This window comes from Sinocyclocheilus anshuiensis, unplaced genomic scaffold, assembly GCF_001515605.1.
Source record: "Sinocyclocheilus anshuiensis isolate Anshui unplaced genomic scaffold, SAMN03320099.WGS_v1.1 scaffold552, whole genome shotgun sequence".
Classification (NCBI taxonomy): Eukaryota; Metazoa; Chordata; class Actinopteri; order Cypriniformes; family Cyprinidae; genus Sinocyclocheilus; species Sinocyclocheilus anshuiensis.
The window spans coordinates 2,562,827-2,572,119 of NW_015554362.1; positions in this window are offsets into that span (position 1 = coordinate 2,562,827).

The following is a 9,293-nucleotide window of genomic DNA, read 5'->3' on the forward strand; positions in this document are numbered from 1 at the left end:
AAATGGCTGCCCACTGCTCCGGGTGTGTGTTCACGGTGTGTGTGTGTTCACTGCTGTGTGTGTGCACTGCTGTGTGTGTGCACTTTGGATGGGATAAATGCAGTGCACTAATTCCGAGTATGGGTCACCATACTCACCATACTTTCACTTCACTTCAAAATAATAATATTAATAATAATTATTATTATTATTTACTACTACTACTACTACTACTAAAAAATATAATTATTATAAAACAAAAAAAATAATGGTTTTAATAACAAATATTTATTTATTTTAACTTAATATACAAATTTATATAAATAAAAATGCTGAATCAAATTACATTAAATTTTACAGTAACTTCTCAAAACAATGAATAAGACTTGTAAAAAAGGTTGGCCAGTTCTGAGTTTCAGCAGAAAATGGTAAAGAGATGAGGTCTGAAGGCCTTGTGCATGTGGCAAAGACAAAGCCATGGCTCTCAACAGACGGAGCCCTGGTGCCTACAGAGAGATGCTGAAAATTTTATACCAACTTCATGACTGATTTCGACAGTGATTGCAGTTAATGATTCCCTGACTGTGAGATGCCCAGGGTGCACCAGCACATCACACACTACTTCCACTCGTGGGCCTTGTGAGAAGAAAAACATTGGAGTTCAGCAACTTTGTGGAGGAGGATGGGGAAAGAAAACACAATAAACAGAAGTGATGGTGATGCTCAATGAATCAAATGTTGCCACCCTCAGAAATAGGATGTCTTACCCATGAGTCACTTCAGTCCACATACAAGAGTTGTATTAAACTGAACCTCAAGGCCCACACAGTTACATCTGGCCACACATGCTTCTGTTTTTGTGGACGTGTCTAATTTCTTACATTCAGTAATGGGCAGAGGCTAGACTGGCCTGGGATTTCATCATTCAATCATTAAAAGTGATGCATGCAACTGGTACCTCAAAACTAAATCAATACCTTGATACAAACAGACTGTTGAATATGCATGACAGATTTGCATATCATCTGTCATCATGCCATCAAATGTAGCATTACATCATGTAGCATTGCTTAGCAATGGATCCTCTGCAGTGAATGGGTGCCGTCCAAACAGCTGATAAAAACACAATAATCATCCACACAACTACAGTCCATCAGTTAACATCTTGAGAATTGAAAAGCTTTGTGTTTGTAAGAAACAAATCCATCGAAATGTTTTCATTTTAAACCGTCACTTCTGGCCAAAATACGAGTCCATAATCCATCATACTGCTTTGTGATGCAATGCTAAATTTCCCCAAATAAGTTCAGAAACTCCTGAGGGCCTGAGGGTGAGGACATTTTAAGCACATTTTTATTTTTGGGTGAACCTTTCCTCCATGTCCAATACTATTTCCAACTATATACTCAAAATTCCAAAACATAAACATAATATACTGTAAAGCAAGAGAATAATGTGTGTGATACATATATATATATATATATATATATATATAATATATGTAAATAACGAAAACTTTTCATTAACTGATATAAAAATTCATATTTAAATTATAAAATTATAAAGATTATAATTTTATTAAAAAAAAAAACATTTTATAACTTTAAAAGAAAACTTTGTTTTATATACACAGAAGCATATTATACAATTTAAAACATTTACAACTCGACTTAAACAAGAAGTGTGCCATTTCCAAATCACACATTTTCTCCATATTCCATTTAACCTATAATAAAAAGACTAGGAATATCAACACAGGCCAAGCAAATTTGGATAAAATGTTAGGTAAATATGTCAACTGTTGATTTAAACGGTTAAACAGCGAGAAGTAATAAAAGCTAATTTAAATTAAAAGGCTAGACAAGTTTATTTATATAGTACACTTCATTTACAATGGTAATTCAAAGCACTTTACATAAAAAGATCAAAAAGTAATAATGAGAGTAATAAACAGATGCAAAATAAAAGCAACAATAAAAAGTAAGCAATAAAAACAAAACAAAAAAATAAGCGGGAAAGAAAAAAACAAAAAACAAAATAAATAGATAAACAGAAAAGATTCACTGCTAATTTAAAATAAAACAGCAATAAAAACTCAAAATTCAAAGCTATGATAACCAACTATTACACTGTGTGTTTGATTAAACGGTCCAACATGTTCTGGTTCAACCACTGGTGTAAGTTTGGAGCAGGACTACCTGTTTGTCCGAACAAAGTTTTTGGTAAACCATCATTTTTGCTATTCCATTTGATACTATATAGCAGAAATGACATGCTTCGCTTTTAAGATGACAACCCATTGAGTCAAAACACAAGCTGTCTGGCTTCTGTCTAACAAGATTCTAGTAACGAGACAGCAGAAGTTTACTGAAGGTTCAGTCCGGCGTTACCCATCAAACGGAGATCTGTCTGAGCTAAACGAATGTCAGGCTGAGAGTGATTCATCCCGCTTTGACTCATAACCGCTGCTGAAGAGGCCAGCCTTCAAAGCCGAAGAGAGCAGAGTCACGGTTTAAAAAAAGCAAGAAAAACAAGAATCACTCCGAGAACCTGACGAGGGTCAGACTGAATCATTAGCTGCTGCGTTTAATAGAGCGCAACCGCCGACTTCCAGGAGTAAAAACCTAATAGAGAAATTGATTTTTAGCGATAACGTATAAACCCTTCAAGACAAACCTAACATGAAGAGGCTGTGCTACAAAATAATCATTATTCATTCATCTTGCTTTATGCTGCTCGGTCATTTTTATTTTCAACAAAACTAAATTATATATATAATTTTTTTAATGTTTTTTTTAAGAAATTAATAGGTTTATTCAGCAAGGATGCATTAAAGGGATAGTTCACCCAAAAATGAAAATTACCCCATGATTTACTCACCCTCAAGCCATCCTAGGTGTATATGACATTCTTCTTTCAGACGAATACAATCTGAGTTATATTAAATAATGTCCAGGCCAATCCATGCTTTATAATGGGAGTGGATGGTAGCCCAAAATTTGAAGTCCAAAATATTGCACCCATTCATTATAAAAGAAGTCCACAAGGCTCCGGGGGGTTACTAAAGGCCTTCTGAAGTGACCCGATGCGTTTGTGTAAGAAAAATATCCATATTTACAACTTAATAAACCTTAATCTCTAGCTTCCGCTAACTGTCGTACGTACACTAACGAGAGAGTGGCGTCCAGCGGATGACGTAAGACTTAGCCGTAGCATAAGCTCCGGTGAGAATATGCTAGTCTCGCGAGAAACAAATTTTGTTTACAGCAAAGGAAATCCTCCTGGCTTATATCGAAATCCTCCGACATTTTTCTTTACAAATCCTCGTTTTGTACTACTAACTCGTGACCAGTGTTTTGTTTTGCTCTCTCCTCTGCGCCTCGTCACTTCCGCGTTCGTCACTGCGTTTGCCTACGTCTTGCGCCATCCGCTGGACGCCACTCTCTCGTGAACGTGCGTACGTAGCGAAAGCTAGAGATTAAGGTTCATAAAGTTGTAAATATGGATATTTTTCTTACACAAATGCATCGCTTCACAAGGACTTTATTGACCCCCCCGGAGCCGTGTGGACTTCTTTTATAATGGATGGGTGTAATTTTTTGGAAAAACATAAAAAATATTTTGACCTTTTATTCATAGGAATCCTGATAAAGGATTTATCATGGTTTCCACAAAAATATGCAAGCAGTAATAAGCAGTAATTCTATTTACCTTAAAATGGTGATTTAAAAACATAAAAAATAACCATAAGAATAAAAAAGGATTTAAAATATTGAAAAGAATAAGAGGAAGATTGAGTGCAAATTGAATATATTTTAAAACGTTAATACAAATCTATAACTGTAGGTTACAACTAGGGTTGGGTACCGTTCACATTTTAACCGGTACGGTACCGGTATCGGTACCTGAATTTCGGTGCCGGTACCCAACGGTACCTTTTTTTGGTACTTTACTCTCTGCGTAATATTCCTTTAAAACATTTTTTAATAGGCTAATAATTGTATTATTTTTTTTCTACAATTAAGTGATTAATCTAGTTGTAATATTTATTTTTATCATTTCATTGTTTTATTTAAATTTGATAGAAAATGGAATATTTAAAGATGTACATTATACTTTACAAAAGTAATACAAGAGTAATATATTTCTGTTACATGTTAAACCGTACTTTTATTTTGACAGGTTGTCATGAAGTTTCTGTGTATACAGTATGATGATGCTAGTTTTCTCAAATGAAACGGTAAAATTCTCACGAAGTGACTCTCACAGCAGCTCTGGTGATTATGTTTTTGTGTTCATGCCGTCATATAGTGAGACGCAGAGGCCGGAAATCACCGCGAGCGTCACGCGTGCTTCAGTATTTGTGTAGTAAACAAAACCGCATTTCCACCATTCATGCATACAGAGGCAAGCGGATCATGCAGGACTCATATTTAAACCGTCTTTTTGCATTTTAATATTCACAGACACTAGTTCATATAGAAATGTAACCACACTTCAGAACATTTCGGCTTGCCCTGTGTTGTTCGAACGAGTTGCAGGGGTGACATCACGTCACAGGGTCTCTCTTTCTCTCTCTGTCGCGGATGCGCCCAGATGCGTTCTCAGGTAACGAAATTTGGCACCGATTGATTTAACGTGAATCGGTACTCGGTAGTAACGAAGCAATTCGGTCGGTACCCTTAAAAGTACAGAGTTCGGTACCCAACCCTAGTTACAACTGCTTTCAACATTGATAATAAGAAATGTTTATTGAACAGCAAATCAGTATATTAAAATGATTTCTCAAAGATCATAAATTTAACTTTCCAAAAATCCCTGGAATATTCCAAAAAATCCTGTTAAGTTTCCAAAATTTCTGGAATATTTCCGAAATTTACTGGAAATGTTCCACCTTTTTGCAACCCTAAATGTAAATAACTGACAATGCTTTACGGCAGACTGATTTATAAAAGACAAAGTACATAAACATATAAGTTTTTAGCTTTGAATCAAAAGTGATTCGTCTCAGACATGTCTGGTTCGAGTACCCATAAAAACGAATAGAAAAAATACTTCCGGAGGCATATCAGCTGCAGAAGTGGGCGCTTGCTGTTGCATGGCTGCTCTGTCAGGAAGCTGAATCCCTTTTTCACCTGGTGGGCCTCTTACAGCCGACACAGGCCAGTCTGAGAGACCCCGGACTTTCACACGCAGCCAGACAAACAGGGGGGTCTGAAACCCCAGACGACTGTGTCTTTGTCATGGAAATCCCCCTGCCTCGCGTAGACTGATAACGATTCGATTTTACCCCGAACACAGACTCATGGATGTCTGCGCATGCTCTGCCGGACACATTTGGATTCAGACCCAGGCTTGAGGGAGTGACGGGGACCTTGGGAAATTTGTGAGCCGCGCTCGGAAGGGGGTGGAAGAGGAGGCAGCGAGGCCAGAGCACGCTGCTTTTCATCCTCCGCACATGCAACCACACACTGTACTCTACGAATGAGTCATTACGCCACACTTCCTTGACTCTGGTCTCAGAGCTTATTTTCCCACCGCCACCCACTCGTGCAGCGCTCACTCGCGGAGCTACAGCGTCATCTCCGTTGAGAGCGAAACGTAGCCAAGCGTCAAGGCCACGCAGACAAAGCAGGGAGAGAAAGCAAGAATGAAATGCGCAGAGATCAGAATAGGCCTGTTGTAAGAAATCATTACTCATGTAAGCTTTTGTGCACACTGGACGTCAAACGTACCCGTATTTTGATACAAAAAACACACCAGTCTATAGTATGGATAGAACAGACTCAAGACATCAGTGTTTCCTATTAACTACTAACTTCATAATAAATCAAAAATATTGAACACTTCTCATAATAACAAAAGATCAATAATAAATATTTATATAATTATGAAATATTCATTTTTGCAAGGTTATTACAGTAGTAATATATTTCTTCCTTCATTGAAACAACAATAATAATAAAAATAATACAATTGCACTGTAAAATAAATTAATATTTCATAAATATATAAATTATTTTTCAATATTAAATATATTAATTATTTAACATAATCAGTCCATATTACATACACACTGATTTTTAGGAAGCCAAACTATTTAAATATATTATTATTATTATTATTATTATTTATTTATTTTATTATATTCAAATTGTTTGGCTACCTAAAAACCAGTGAACTGATTATATTAAATAATTAATATAAAAGTGTATTACAATAGTAATATATTTCTTTCTTTGCATTAATAATAATAATAATAAATAATCATCATCAATTTGTTAATAAGAAGCAATTCAAATAGATTATTATTATTATTATATTCAAAATTTTTGGCTACCTAAAACCAGTGAACTGATTATATTAAAGGGGTCATATGATGCTGCTAAAAAGAACATTATTTAGTGTATTTGGTGTAATGAAATGTGTTTAAGCAGTTTAAAGTTAAAAAAACATTATTTTCCACATACTGTACATTATTGTTTCTCCACTATGCCCTGCCTTTCTGAAACGCGTCGATTTTTACAAAGCTCATCGGTCTGAAAAGCGAGGTGTGCTCTGATTGGGTCATGTGACACTGAAGACTGGAGTAATGATGCTGAAAATTCAGCTTTGCATCACAGGAATAAATGACTATTAAAATATATTAAAATACAAAATTATTTTAAAATGTAATACTATTTCACAGTATTACTATTTTTATTGTATTTTTAATCAAATAAATAGCCTTGGTGAGCAGAAGAGACTTCTTTCAATTTTTGTTTTAAATCTTACCCGAAAGTTCAAAATACCCAACACAAATATCAATAACTAGCAAACTAATTAAATAAATAACATTTTGGTGAAAATGATGTATTCCAAAAGCACTTGATTTGAAAAGTCAACATTTCAAATATACAATGAATAAACTAAATACAAATACATTGTAATACTTGCGATCAATTAAAATCATACAGTGAAGGTTTATATTGCACCATTGCTTATGATTTAATTTCATAATTGTCTAATAAACCTGGAATTGTGCATTATAACTATTGTTGGTTCTTTGATAAATTGCTTTGCTCCTTTTTTGTAAGATGCTTTGGATATTGCTAAATACTGAAATGTAAATAGGGTTGCAAAGGGGTGGAAAATTTCCAGTAAATTTCCAGAAACTTTCCAAAAATCCCTGGAATATTCCAAAAAATCCTGTTAAGTTTCCAAAATTTCTGGAATATTTCCGAAATTTACTGGAAATGTTCCACCTTTTTGCAACCCTAAATGTAAATAACTGACAATGCTTTACGGCAGACTGATTTATAAAAGACAAAGTACATAAACATATAAGTTTTTAGCTTTGAATCAAAAGTGATTCGTCTCAGACATGTCTGGTTCGAGTACCCATAAAAACGAATAGAAAAAATACTTCCGGAGGCATATCAGCTGCAGAAGTGGGCGCTTGCTGTTGCATGGCTGCTCTGTCAGGAAGCTGAATCCCTTTTTCACCTGGTGGGCCTCTTACAGCCGACACAGGCCAGTCTGAGAGACCCCGGACTTTCACACGCAGCCAGACAAACAGGGGGGTCTGAAACCCCAGACGACTGTGTCTTTGTCATGGAAATCCCCCTGCCTCGCGTAGACTGATAACGATTCGATTTTACCCCGAACACAGACTCATGGATGTCTGCGCATGCTCTGCCGGACACATTTGGATTCAGACCCAGGCTTGAGGGAGAATACCTCAAGCATGTGACGGATATGTTACGCCCCTCACCATACTGTTGATGCCGTGTCCAGCTGGAGCGATGAGACAAAAACATTAAAACCCATTACAAACGAGGCATTTGTTGAATCCAGTGGGGACATAACGACATGGCAGCGGAAACAACAAAACTACAGCGAGAATAAAAGTTACGCCTTCTTTCTTTGTGTGAACATTTGGGCGGCGTTATGCAAATCTTCCCACATAGTGAGGTAGATATGTGGGGGCGTGTTAGAACGAGCCGTTTTAGGTAGGCGTGGTTAACTTTTAACTTTTATAAAGAATATCTCTTTGGATTTGAGACTTTAGTCTTTGCAACTTTACAGATCTTCTTTATGCACCAAGAGCTTGTAACACTCCAAAGAGAAAGGAAAAATTGAAATCGCATCATATGACCCCTTTAAATAATTCATATAACAGTGTATAGTAATATATTTCTTTCTTTGCATTAATAATAATAATAATAAATAATGATCAATTTGTTAATAAGACAAACAATTTGAACAGATTATTATTATTATTATATTGCAATTGTTTGGCTTCCTAAAAAAACCAGTGTGAATGTAATGTGGACTGAGACACTATCACAACTAAAAAGAGGTTCGAGTCCACTTTAAAGTCAATATTATTCAGTTCAATTTGGCCACTGAAAAGGGGTTGAAGCGCTTAATTTTGCTCTGAATGTGAACCAGACTGACGCATTTCACTTTAAAAAGTACAAAATTTGAAAATTGTATTGTATTGCATTTATTTACATTTCTGAATGTTTACTTGAGCACTTCAAGATACCGCTAGATCTCCAATAACAATTTCAGCCTAACCTGCATATCACTAGACACGGTTACGGACCATTATGTTCTTCTGAAAACATGAGTTTGTCGGAAATTGCTCCATAATGTCAACATCCTGTCATCAAAATGCCTGTAAAATTTGGTCTGAAACAGCCTGCTTTTGGCATAAAAAATCCAAAAAGCTTGATGACTTGTTTTTATGCATACAAATAAGACAAAAACACCTGATATAAAAATACAGAAGCCCACAACATCATAATAAAGAGTGGAGAAAGCTGCCTGGGAGAGGTGGGCCGTGGAACGATTAGATTACTCCAATCTCTGCTCCTTACTGCTGCCAAAAGCATCGCTGTCCTCCGGTGACCCATAAACTGGGACTAAAGCAGGCAAGAGGAGAGCACGTGGTGACCATGGAGACAGTCATTACGGCATCAGATGCAGTCTGTAATTTTAGGAGGACAGCGATAAACCAATAAATGAACTAAAAAATATTAAGATCTCTAAAAGGTGAGTGTGATTAAGAGTAATTCATCATTCGGCTGAGCTGCTCTGGTGCAGGCGGTTCCTCTGAATCATTAATGCAAGAGCTCATTCACACGGTGCTGAAAGCTGTGAGCTCCTACAGCAACAGCAGCGGCTGGCTGTTTGCACAGTAACACCGCGTCTACACTAGAAATGACCAGCGGCGCTGGAAGCACGTCATCTCAAATAACCAGATGAATCAGCTCTGAGCTCAAGGCTAAAATTCAGCATTAGTAAAATGCAAAAAAATATAAATAAAC